The 13,516-nt window shown below is 35.5% G+C and overlaps 1 pseudogene; it reads left to right on the plus strand.

The window, feature by feature from the left end:
* The first annotated feature begins 2,007 nt into the window (after window positions 1-2,007).
* LOC100716369 (glycoprotein-N-acetylgalactosamine 3-beta-galactosyltransferase 1-like) lies at window positions 2,008-8,062 on the plus strand (annotated as a pseudogene).
* Window positions 8,063-13,516: the final 5,454 nt, after the last annotated feature.

Here is a 13,516-nt window from a genome sequence, read left to right on the forward strand (position 1 = left end):
TTTTACCTGGGAGATTATTTCGAGTTTGAATTTCTTTAAAGCTTCCTGGAGTCTCTTGTCAATTTCAGTAGCTATTGTGTCCGATATATGAGGTGGATGGGATATATTTTCTTCTATATACATCACTCCTAGGGTTTCTTGAGATGGGCTGGCAGTTTGAGGTTGTAATTTGGTCTTTCGTTTTGTCATTTTCCTATATTTCTGTGTTTCAAGTGTTATTTGAAAGCTTCCTCAGGAGCTGTTGAAAATCCCATTCTATGTTTGGAGCTACTGAGACTCTGGCACCACGCTACCCCAAGCCATTGGGCCTACAGAACCAGTGGCCCTCCTCTGCCTGCTCAGAACTCCGCAGTTCCAGACAAGCTGGGCCTCAGGACACTGTGCGCCCACCTGCCCCTTGGAAGCTCCACAGTTCTTCAATCGCAGCCGGGTTAGAGTACTCACCACAGGCCACGGTACCTCAGGAACCTGTGGACCCTCCCTGGTTGCAGAGATATCCACAGTCCTCCAGACACACAGAGAGGCAGATGCAGGCACCCCAGATCTGCCCAGCTTCTCCTCTGTACACTGATGGCTAGGCGTGGCCGCAAAACAGGCTGGGCTCGGCTGATAGTGTGGGCTGGCCCACCCGTCGGGAGCTCAGCAATTCTCCAAGTGTAACCGGAATGGGGAGGCTGATGTGGAAGCCTCAAACCCACCTCTCCCCTTCACTGCACCCGGAAGCCTCGGGGGACTCCAGCAGTCTGGGCGGAGATATCCAGAGTCCTCCAGACATGCAGAGAGGCCAGTGAGGGCACCCCAGATCTGCCCAGCTCCTCCTCTGCAGACCAATGGCCAGGCACGGCAGCTAAACAGGCTGGGCTAGGCTGATAGTGTCTATTAAAGTAGCTTTGTAGTATAACTTCAAGTCAGGGGTTGTGATACAACCTGATGCTACACCTCAAAGGTGTAGAAAAAGAAGAGCAAGTGAAGTCCAAAGCCAAAAGAAGGGAGGAAATTATAAATGTTAGAGCACAAATCAATGCAATAGAGACTAAGAAAACAAAGAATCAGTGAATCAAAGAGTTGGTTCTCTGAAAGAATAAATAAAATTGATAATCTCCTAGCCATCCTTATTTTTTAAAAGGGAAGAAAACTCAAATTCATGCAATGAGGAATGAAAAGGTTTAATTCACTAGAAACTCTGTGGTAATAAAGAAGTTCATCAGTATCTGTTTTGAAAATCTCTACTCTCATAGGCTTGAAAGCATGGAAGAGATTTACAGAATCCCAGAAACATGTGAATTACCAAAGCTGGGACAAGAAGATATAAAACTGCTGAATAACCCAATTTTAATTAATGAAATTGAAAATATAATTAAATCCTGAACAACAAAGAAAAGCCCAAGTCCAGATGGATTCACTGCAGAATTCTAAAAGAAATTCAAAGAAGATTTAATGCCAAAATTCCTCACACTCTTCAGTGATATTGAAAAGGGAGCCATTTTCCCGAACTCATTCCTGGAAGCAAATATTACTCTAGTATCAAAACCTGAGAAAGACCCAAAGAAAAAAGAGAACTACAGGCCAGTATCCCTAATGAACATTGATGTAAAAATTCCCAATAAAATATTGGCGAACAGAATGCAGCAAATCATCAAGATTATACACCATGACCAAGTGGGTTTCATCCCAGGATTGCAGATATGTTTCAACATATGCAAATCAATAAATTTAATCTACCATGTTAGTAGAGCCAAAAATAAGAACCACCTGATCATTTCTATAGATGTAGAAAAAACTTTTGATGAAGTCCAAAACTTTTTCATGATAAGAACCTTACAGAAAATTAGAATAGATGGCTTTTGCCTCAATATGATAAAAAATCATCTATTACAACCCAACATCCAGCATCATATTAAACTGTTAAAAACTGAAACCCTTATTCTAAAATCAGGAGCAAGACAAAGATGTCCATCATCACCACTTCTATTCATTTTAGTGTAAGAAATACTACCCAGAGCCTTGATGGGCCCCAACAGGGAACTTCTCGTCTTTCTGTTGCACTGCACCGGCTCAGTGGGTCTTGAACCGGCCTGCACAGGTCTTGCCGCTCCCTGGCAAGCTTGGTGGACTCTGGAGTTCCACGCTTGCCAGAGCCATAGGTACCAGAGGCTGGGCAGCCTGAGGTGAGTGTCAACACACCATCCCCCACCCCCAGCCCAGCTAGTTTGGGATCCTTCCTCAGCCCCAGACAGGAAACTTCATGGCTTTGGGTTGCACTGGACCAGCTCCTTGAGTCTTGAACCAACCTGCACAGGTCTCCCTGCTCCCTAGTAGACTTGGTGGACTCTAGAGTTCTGGGCCTGCCAGCGCCAGCAGTTCCAGAGGCTGGATGGCCTGGGGTGAGTGTCTCCACACAATTCACGAAGCCCACCTAGTTTGTCATCCTTGCTCTGCCACAGACAGGGAAATTCATGGTTTCCTGTTGCACTGGACCAGCTCAGTGGGACTTGAGCCTGCCTGCCACACACCCAGTGAGCCTCTCTCAATACAGGGAACTGAGCAGCCAGAGTCCCTGGAGCTGAGGGCTTAGGAGAGCATTCCCAACAGGCCCCAGGGAAGACTTAGAATAACACTCGAAACAGAAATATAGGAAAATGACAAAAGGAAAGACCAAATTAAAATCTCAAATCTCCAGCCCATCCCAAGAAACCTTAGGAGCTATGTACATAGAAGAAAATATATGCCATACACCTAAAATAATGGCAAAATAGCAACTGAATTAAGAAGCAACTCCGGGAAGCTTTAAAAGAATTCAAATTAGAAATAATCTCCCAGGTAAAAGAAGAAATGATAAAAGAAATGAAAGAGATGCTGAGCATATCTAAAGAAGACACAGTTAAAAACTGGAGGAACTAAACAAAAAGTAGAATTCCAGGATGAGTAACTTGAGAAACAAACAGAATACATAAAGTAGATGCAAAGAGATATACAGGAAATCAAAAGTTCCATTGAAAGTTGTAAAAACCACCTCAATGAATGTGAAGATAGAATTTCAGACCTCAAAGACAAGATTACAGCTTGTGAACAGGAAAGGAAAGATATATGAAAAATGACAAGAAATTAGGAAATAATAATTCAACAGCTGCATTATGATACAAAGAAAAATAACATACAATTCATAGGAATAAATGTAAAAGAAGGGGACAACACAAAGGATGTCAAGAGGATCTTTGAAGAAGTAATAGCTGAAAATTTCCCAAACATGAGATTGGAAACTGATATCAGGATCAGTGAAGCATACAGAACTCCAAATAGCCATAAGAAAAATAAAACTACACCCAGACATATAATAATGACCATCCCAGAAACCAACAAAAGAATATAATATTAAAAGCTGTTAGAGAGAAAAGACAGACCACCTCTAAAGGAAAGCCTTTCAGAATCACAAACTTTGTGGCTTCTCAGCACAAACCATAAAGTCAAGAAGACCATGGAGTGAAGGATTTCACATCCTAAAGGAAAATGATTCCCAAACTAGACAGATGTACCCTGCAAAACTGTCCTTCAAAATGAATGGGCAAATAAGATAATTCCATGACAAAGAACAGCTGAAAAACTTCATGATCTCCAAGCCAACCCTGCAAAGAACACTGAATGACAGTTTAGATACAATTAGGAAAAAACCACTAAGCAAAGTAGACAATTAAACAGAATGGAAAGATAAAGATGTAACAGTAGAAAGATAACATGTCAACAATAAACAAACATATAACAGTTATAACTATTAATGTAAATGGTCTCAATGCACCAATTAAAAGAAACAGACTGGCAGAATGTATCAAGACACAAAATTCAACTATATTTTGTCTACAAGAAATCCATTTAAACCAAAAGGATACTCACAGACTGAATGTCAAACGATGGAAAACAATATTTCATACAACAGGAACCCAAAAAAAAGTGGGGGTAGCTGTCCTGTTTGCAGACAATGTGAACTTCAAACCAATAATTATCAAGAGAAAAATAATATAATTACAAACTAGTTAGGGGAAAACTTCAAGAGGAAGAGATAATAATCTTAAATACATACACACCAAATTCCAGAGCATCCAGTTATATAAAACAAGTATTAACAGAAATGAAAAACCAAATTAGTAGTAACAAAATTATAACAGGAGAACTTAACACACCATTGACACCAAGGGACACATAGACCAGACCAAAAATCAGCAAAGAAATAACAGAACTGAATCACACTTATGAACAAATGGACTTGATAGACATATACAGAGTGTTCTACCAAACAACATCAGAATAAACATTCTTCTCAGCAGTACATGGGTTATTCTCTAAAATAGACCATATATTAGCTCACAAAACATATTTAAATAAATTCAAAAGAGTTGAAATTATCCATTGCTTGTTATTGGCTCATAGCATCATGAAATTAAAAATTAATGATAAAAGATACTGCAAAAATCCCAAAAACACATGGAAACTGAATAACACGCTCTTGAATAATCAGTGGGTCACAGAGGAAATTAAAGAAGAAATTAAACAATACCTACAAGCAAATAAAAATACAAATTAAAGCTGTCCTCAGAGGAAAATTTATTGCACTGAGTTCCCACATCAGGAAAACAGAAGGAATAGAAATAAATAACCTGATGTTACACCTCAACCATCTAGAAAAAGAAGAGCAAGTCAAGCCCAAAGCCAAAAAAGAGAGGAAATTATAAAAATCAGAGCAGAGATCAATGCATTAGAGACTAAGAAAACAATCTAAAGAATCAATGAATCAAAGTGTTGGTTCTTTGAAAGGATAAATGAAATTGATAAGCCCCTAGCCAACCTTATTTTAAAAAGGGAAGAAAAAGCTCAAATTCATGTAATAAGAAATGAAAAAGTTGAAATCACTACAAACTCTATAGAAATACAGAAGCTCATCAACACCTATTTCTATAACCTCTACTCTCATAGGTTTGATAACACAGAAGAAATAGACAGATACCTAGAAATATATGAAGAATCTTATTTGATTCTAAATACCCTGTAATAATTTCATTCTCTTGAATGGTTTTACACTGTCTCAATGTGTTTGACGATATAATATATGAAGTTATACTCAAGTATTTCAAAGAAAGAGACACTATGGTAACTAGTGTTATATTGCATTATCTTGTGGTGAAACACTATGTTCCTTAAATTGTTGTGTTCTTACCTGTGCCATTGTGTTGTTATGTCCTCTTTTATCTCAGTCTCCTTTTTTATTATGTATTTTTTATTTTTATCATTTTAATTAAGGGAAAAATAAATAAAAAATAGTAGGATATATTATAATAACTCACTTTGATTTCCTATTAACTTGATTTGAAGCCCTGTATTGCTCCCACCATATTGTTTTGACTGATTTTACTCTATTCTGCTTTGCTTGATAGTATCAAGTTTGAAGTATTAGGCACCTACTTTGAAGACAGTAAGATTCAGTATGATGTCCATTCTGGTTTGACTATTATCTTCTTTTGAAATCCTGTAATATCTCCAATGTTTTGGTTTTATTGGTTTTGTTCTGTACTGTTTTGTTAAATTTTATTGTAACCGATGATATAAGCAATTCTTTTTCAGATAGCAAGAAGCATTATGGTAACCATTGTTGATCACTTGTATTCTGTTTTTACATCATGTGCTATGTCCATCCTTTGTTTTATCTGACTCTGCTTTATTTTGTCACATTTGGTTTTATTCTCTTCAAAAAAAGTAATAAGAACTGTGGGACTAATAAACCCAAAATGTGTGTTATTATCAAAAAGAGAGGAAAAGAAAGTGCTCTAAAAGATATAACTGCATGTACATTTAAGTATCTAAAATAGGTAATCATAATACTAAGTTTTTGTTGAATTATTGAACAGAACTGTTTGCATTCTCACTGTTTGAATGTCCCCTTTGTATGCTTTAATTTTGTAAGTTGAACAACTATTTCTAAGATGACAATATGTACGCTTTTAACTTGTGATTTCTTACTGTTTATTTTTTTGAAATTCTGTATTACTTGTACCCGTTTTCTGTTTTGTTTTTTTCTTTATATAAAATAATAAAAAAGAAATGCTACCCAGAGCAATTAGACAAGAGAGAGAAATAAAGGAAGTAAGGAAAATAAAATAAGAAGTTAAATTCTCATTATTTGCGGATGACATGATACTTTGCATAGAAGACCTGATACTCTTCTATTTATAGAAGAACCTCCCAAACTCCATTGAAAGACTCCTAAATATGATCGGCAATTTCAAAAATGTAGCTGGGTACAAAGCCAACACTGAAAAATCAATAGCATCCCAATACACTAACAACAAAACAACTGAGAGAAAAATAAGAGAATCCACACTCTTCACAACAGCATCCAGAAAATCAAATACTTAGGAATCAATCTAACAAAAGAAGTAAAAATCTATTCAGACAAAATTACAATACCCCCCAAAAAAGAAATTGAATGGGACCTCAGAAAATGGAAAGACATCCCTTTTCATGAATAGGAAGAGCAAACAATGTGAAAGTGACCATTCTTTTCAAAACTGTTATATAGATTTAGTGCAATCCGAACCATAATACCATTAGCATATCTCACAGATCTAGAGAAATCACTCTTAAAATTCATCTGGAACTAGAATAGTAAAGACATTTCTAAGCAACAAAGGCAACGCAGTACAGAAAGAAAACTAAAATTAGCCTATACAGCAGCCCCTTCTGTAGGAGAATGTTTTATAGGACTGTGCTGGTTTCCGCTAGCATCCAGGAGCTACCTCAATTAATGCCCAGATGAGCAAATGTCACTGATCCATGCTATCCTCTTTCTGCCCCCTGCCAAGAGGGGTGAAGGACACTGTGGCTGATGTCAGGAGCCACTGATGATGTAAAAAATCTTTGTGAGCTCCTGAAAATGGAGGAAAAATTTCTGACATTTGATCGTCTGAACATAAATTTAAATACAGTTTCAGGAAATAGCCTCTAAACCTTGGCTGAATCTTTTAATCTTCTTCTGTGGATCAGCAATAGGAATTTTGTAATATGCTCAGCTATTTAGTATTTTGTTGGGAGAACAAGGTGATACCCACCCAAATATTTTTTATAATCATCCTCATGCAGGACATTCAGATGATAATGAACAGAAATATCCACACCAAACAAGCTTTAATGCAGATTCTAGTCAACATAAAGATGAAAACACATACATTGCCGAAAACCTGTACTAGAAAGTTAGAATTCTTTGTTGAGTTATGACAGGCCCTCAAAATCTAGAGAAAAAAGCCAAACATGTCAAAGCTACAAGAGCCCAACATTGTGATAAAATGTTGTCTATGAGTTCAGAAGAAAATAAGAACTTCCCTACTGTAGGATTAAAAACCAAAGAAACTATAGATTAGCTATACTGGAAAATGATTAGCTTTTCAATATGTTCATGACAATTATTTAGAAGATGCAGGTTGGTTTATGAAAACAGATGTTGATACATATGTAATACTAGACACTGTGAGATGGCTTCTTTCAAAATATAGCCTTGAATAACCCATTTATTATGGGAGAAAATTCAAGCCCTATGTAAAGTAGGGATACATGAGTGGAGGAGCAGGATATGTACTAAGCAAAGAAGCCTTGAAGAGATTTATTGATACATTTAAAATGAAAAAATGTACACATAGTTCTTCCATTGAATACTTAGCACTGGAAAAATGCATGAAAGTTATGAATGTAGAATCTGGAGATTCAAGAGACACCACTGGAAAATAAATCTTTCATTCCTTTGTACCACATCAAAGCTTTAATCAAAGCTTATCTACCCAGAACCTTTTGATACTGGAATTATAACTATTATCCTTTGGTGGAGAGTCCCATTTGCTGTTCTGCTCTTGCAATTTCTTTTCACTATGTTGTTTCTACAACAACTTATGAATAAGAATAGCTCATTTACCATGCTTATGGTTATTTGTATAGATATCAGCTTGCCTTATATGAAAACATACTAAAAGAAGATAATCAGGTAAACAAAAATTAAGTTCCAAAAGTAAAATTAGGAAACCCTTGACAGGAAAACAAATGAGCCAAAATAAATTGTCTGATATTGTACTGAAGAACTTCTGCATTAAAGAACCCTGAAATCCCGGTGACATTCTGCATAGGAATGTACATACATTTTTCAAATGTATGATGGTAAACTTAAATGTGTTTTGATACGGTAATACATAAATCTATATAAGAACTTTTTTTATAGTGGTGGCAGGTAGAACTAGTAAAAAAGATTTTGTTTCTTGTTTTGACCATGTGTATTATTGTCACTGAGAAACTAAAAACTAAAGCAGTTAAATTTGCTAAAATTGCACTCTACCACATTAGTAATATACAATGCTAAACAGAATCACCTTAAATTGTTAGAAGGAAATATTGTTGCTTAGCATTGTTTATAAATTCATTTGCAGTATAACCTTCCCACACAGTTGTCTAATGAAAAATTTTCAGTGATTATTTATAATTAGCAGTATTTCTTAAAGAAGATAGAAGAATTGCACTTAAAGTGCGTTAATAAAATTACATTTTAAAATGAAAAAAAGGAAACTGAAATTAGAGTTTCCATTTTACTCAGCTGTTGCCATTCTATGTATCTTCCCCCAAAATTTGAAATTGTGGTGGACCACCAAGTCACATTTCTCTGAGAAGTAAAGAACTTTGTCCTTATTCTGTTTAGCCCTCATCTTTACCCTGCCCACCTGTATATGCAGAGTTAGTTGTATAGAGTTAAATCTTCCCTTAATTTGCTAAAAAGAATGTAACTTAGCCTAGCCTGTGTGCCAACACATATCATAGCAGCAATGAGAAGCATGAGTCAGAAATCTCCACCCCCACTGATGACTGGAATTCAGACTCAAGTAAGATGCTGTGAAGTTGCAGTACTAAGACATGAGATAATGCTTCTCCTAAGACCATAAGCCTCAAAATGAAATATATCTTCCCAGCAGTAAAGGTTCTGCTTTTTAAACATGAAGTTATTCATTAAGTCCATATCTAATTGGGAATCCTCTGTGCCTAGGGCAAGGGTACTTGTTTCTTCTTTAAAAGCCATGTCTGCAAAAGTCATTATTCCTGAGCACTCAGTCACAATCTTTACTCTACTTTCTTGTGGGTGACACAAGCAATAAAAGCCTATTCAAATATTTCCAGGAAAAAGACAGACACTATGGTAACTACTGTTAAGTTGGGTTATTTGGTGGTGAAACACTAGATTGCTGAAACAGTCATGCTTTGACCTGTATTGTTATATTGTTATGTCCTGTTTTATCTCAATCTCTCCCTCATTCATTAAAAAAATTATTTTGTTATTTCTTATGTTTTTTTTAATTAAGGGGAAAATTTTAAAAATTAGCAGGATATATAATAGTAACTTTTTTGATTTCCTATTAACTTGTTTTGAAGTCCTGTAATACTCCCACGATCTTGTTTTGACTGATTAGACTCTGTTCCATTCTGTATGATAGTATCAAGTTTGAGGGTATAGGCAACTACTTTGAAGGCAATAAGATTCACTAAGATGCCCATTCTGGTTTGACTATTGTCTCCTTTGGAAGTCCTGTAATGTTTACAATGCCTACGTTTTATTGGTCTTGTTCTCTACTGTTTTGTTCAACTTTATAATATCTAATGAGATAGACAATTCTTTTTAAGGAAACAAGAGACATTGTTGATAACCATTGTTGATAACCTTGTACTCTGTTTTACATCATGTGCTATGTCTATCCTTGGTTTTGACTGACAGCTTTGTTTTGCCATATTTGACTTTATTCTCTCCCAAAAAAAAGTAATAAGAACTAAGGAGTAATAAAACCCAAAATGTGTAAATTTTGTTGTAAAAAAGAGAGGGAAAAAATAGCTCTAAAGGATAAAACAGCAAGTGTGTTTAGGGGTGTTAAATAGCTGACCATATTAAGTTTTTGGTTGGATCATTGAACACAACTGTTTGCAGTCTCACTGTTTGAATATCCACTTTGTATGCTTTGATACTGTGATTTGAGCAAGTATCTCTAAGATGATAATATGTAATCTATTAACTGGTGATTTCTTACTGTTTTTTTTTTGTAGTTCTGTATTACTTGTACCCTTACACTGCTTTGTTTTGTTCTGTTTTTTCTTTTAAATAAAATTTTAAAAAAAGAATCTTCATGAGTGAAAAATTAAAAAAAAAACAAGCAATAAAAGCCATATCACTCTGATTCTTGACCCTTTCTTCCATTGAGAGCAACTGATCATCCCAGAGACCATTCAAACTATTTCTTTGCTATAAAGAAGGAAAAGTTTGAGGCATTTTTAGGTAAATTCATGAATCTTGAAACCATAATATTAAGTAAAATACAACAAATTTGCCACAAGTTTATTTATCATATAATTTCTCTTGTGTCAGAAACCCAAAGTGTAAATAAAGAGCAAATGGAGGATAGATTTTAGAAAGTAGGAAGGATTTGTTCAAGTGTTCTTTTCTTTGTTCAAAGAGAACAAAGAAATGGGGATAGGAACGGAAGAAAGGATGAGGAACTTTATAAAAAGAGATTTGAAGGAAAAATGAAAAGAGATTTTGTAAATGAGGAGGAAAGAAAGTTGAAAGGAGGGAAGTGGAATGGGAAAAGAAAAGAATTAAGATATATAGTATTATATCTAGAAACAAATAATTCATGATAAATGTGATCATTGTGTATGGCAAACATAATCTAATGAAAAATAAATTTAAAAAAGAAGCTGCTGAACAGTTTTCTGAGATGGTCATAGAATTTTACTCCCTCCCTATTCTTTTTATAAAATTATTTTTAAAAGTATAAGGTTAAGCATAATAAAACAGAACAAAATGGATCATAAGAAAACAATTTTAAGAAATACGGACTTCAAAGCAAGTTCACTGGAGATCTTCACTGTCTATCTTTTTGTCTCTAGTTTTCTTCTGAATAGTTGTCCCCATCTTCACATACATTGAATACACATTGAACACTGTAGAACTAATCAAATCATTACAGGATGATGAAGGCTTTTTAGGTCTTCAAGACCTGATGTTGGGGAAGTCAATAATGACTAACATAATGTCTCTCATTCTCTTCATAGTTGGTGTCCTTATCTTTATGTATGCTGAAATTGAACACAAGAGACTAGACTAATATCACTCTGAGCAGTGAATAATAGTATTGGTAGATTTTATATCGTAATGCTACAGAATTAGCACTGGGTTTCTTAGTTTCTCTTCTTCTTCAGAGTATCTGCTCATTACATCGTGCATTATGTAATCTGTTCCTGTAAACAGTTTAGAAATTCTCCGCATATGTGAATCTCTACATGTATATCTATCATTTCTGTATTATAGGGAAAAACAGATCACAAGACAACCAAATTCCTAGAAAAACATGAAATGAAAAAGACATATAAAACTATAATGTTAGTTGATTTACACTAGTTACTATGCTTTCTCTTGTTATTTTCAATCAAATTGTCCACATCATCAGTCATAACATAATTGAACATAACATTACATAGCTATTTTAATAAACAACTTTGGAGACATCGTAGGACTTCAAAACCAGTTAATAATCAAACTGGAATGGGTATCTTTTTACATCTTTTCATCTTCAGAGTAGTTGCCTCTACTCTTAGACTTGCTACTAGCAAGCATACCAAATTCAAATACAGTTGTCAAGGCAAAACAGCAGTTTAACAAACCAGGTTCAAATAAGGTCAGTCATACTAAGACAATGTAAGAAATACAGGGCTTCAGTTTAAGTTAATCGGAAATTAAGGATAGTTACAGTGGTATAGCCTGCTATTTTTGGGATAGCTATCTTTGCCCTCAAGTCAAGTATGAGTAGACAGACTGGAACAAAACAAAATCAAACTAAACAGAGTGATAAGTCTACTGTGGCTTTTAAATCCTTATACACTATTAACAATGTCTTCTGCCTTCCATTTTTAGGCAGTTCCTCACCTTTCCCCTTCTCAGGATGCTTTGTATATTTTGGGTCCCACTAGCTCCTTTAGTTTTTAGATTAGGGGGTCAACCTGTTATCTATCTGAGTGGTGCTGAACATTTTTACCCCTGAGTTTGATCTTGAGCTGTACTCCTTTACTTACTAAAGCCACAAGGTTTTCCTTCCTTCTAGCTGTGTAGTTCTACACTGCACAAAAGTGTCATAACTTTCCAACCTATCTGCGGCTCCTGAATGGGTTGTCCCTATTTCTCTTTGGTTCCCTGTCACATAGAGCATCATTTTCTCACTTTTGATTTTCAGTTTATTAACCCTCTTTCAGATTAAGTATATTTCCTATTCAGAGCTTCTCAATGAATCCTGCCTTCTAATCTACTCTGCCTGTGTTTCTTTTTGTTAGTGTATCAAGGCTATGTATATTAAAGATTATAGCCTACCTTCTCTGCCTCATCTCTGCTAATCTATTTTTCTGCTATTATTTGTTCACTTGTCTCCTTCATTCCACTGTGTGCCCCATGCATTGAGGCCTCTCCGCCACTGTTGCTGGAATCCTGGTATTTTCTCTCTCTCTCTCTCTCTCTCTCTCTCTCTCTCTCTCTCTCTCTCTCTCTCTCTCATGTCCTTTTGTATTTTCTGTAGGGTTGGATTGGTGGCCATGAACTCCCACAGTTCCTCCTTGTCTTGGAAACATCTTTTTTCACCATTAATTTTGAGGGAGAGTTATTCAGGGTACATCAATCTGGGTTGGAAGTTATTTTCTTTCAGGGCTTGGACTATTTCCCCCTAGGCTCTTCTCAATTTGAGAGTTTGTGTTGATAAGTCTGTCATTATTTTGATGATTTTTCTTTTGTAGGTGATCTGCTTCTTTTCTCTGGCCACTTTTAATATTCTGTTCTTGTGATGGATTTCTGAGATCTTGATTATTATATGTCTGGGTGTAGATCTGTTTTGCTTATAGTTGGTTGGAGTTCTGTATGCCTCATTTATCTGGATATCCTTTCTTTTTCCTATGCTTGGGAAGTTTTCCTTAATTATTTCTGTGAATAGTCCTTGTAATTTGTTTGTGGTTACTCCTGCTTCTTTGCTCACATTTTTTATTCTTAAGTTATAGATTCTCTTGTCATCTTCTAGCCTTTGATTTTTTCTTCCTGGTTTCTTGTTATTTTTAATAGATCTTTTCTTTCACAATCACACATTATAAATCTCTCTTCAAGTTTTGAAAGGCTAGCTTTAGTTTCTGTCAAGGCATTTTGCCAGCTTTCAATGGAGTTTTTAGTATCTTGGTAATCTCTTTGGATATGTTTCATGTATTCTAGATTGTTTTTATATTCTTCATGAAAGGTTTCTCTTCCTTTTCTGAGTTCCTCCATTCTTTCATCTGTGTTCTCTTGGGAGGGGCTTATCATTTCTTTAATTAATCTTTTTAAGTCTTGCTTCATTTGGATTGGAATTTCAGTTTTAAGTTCATCTATGAGGTCACAAAGGTATTTCTTTATGTCCGCTGATGTTGTGCCTAATATTGCATGATT

The sequence above is a fragment of the Cavia porcellus genome, unplaced genomic scaffold (genome assembly GCF_034190915.1).
Source record: "Cavia porcellus strain 051 isolate PalLab524CR breed Dunkin Hartley unplaced genomic scaffold, mCavPor4.1 scaffold_3, whole genome shotgun sequence".
Taxonomy (NCBI): domain Eukaryota; kingdom Metazoa; phylum Chordata; class Mammalia; order Rodentia; family Caviidae; genus Cavia; species Cavia porcellus.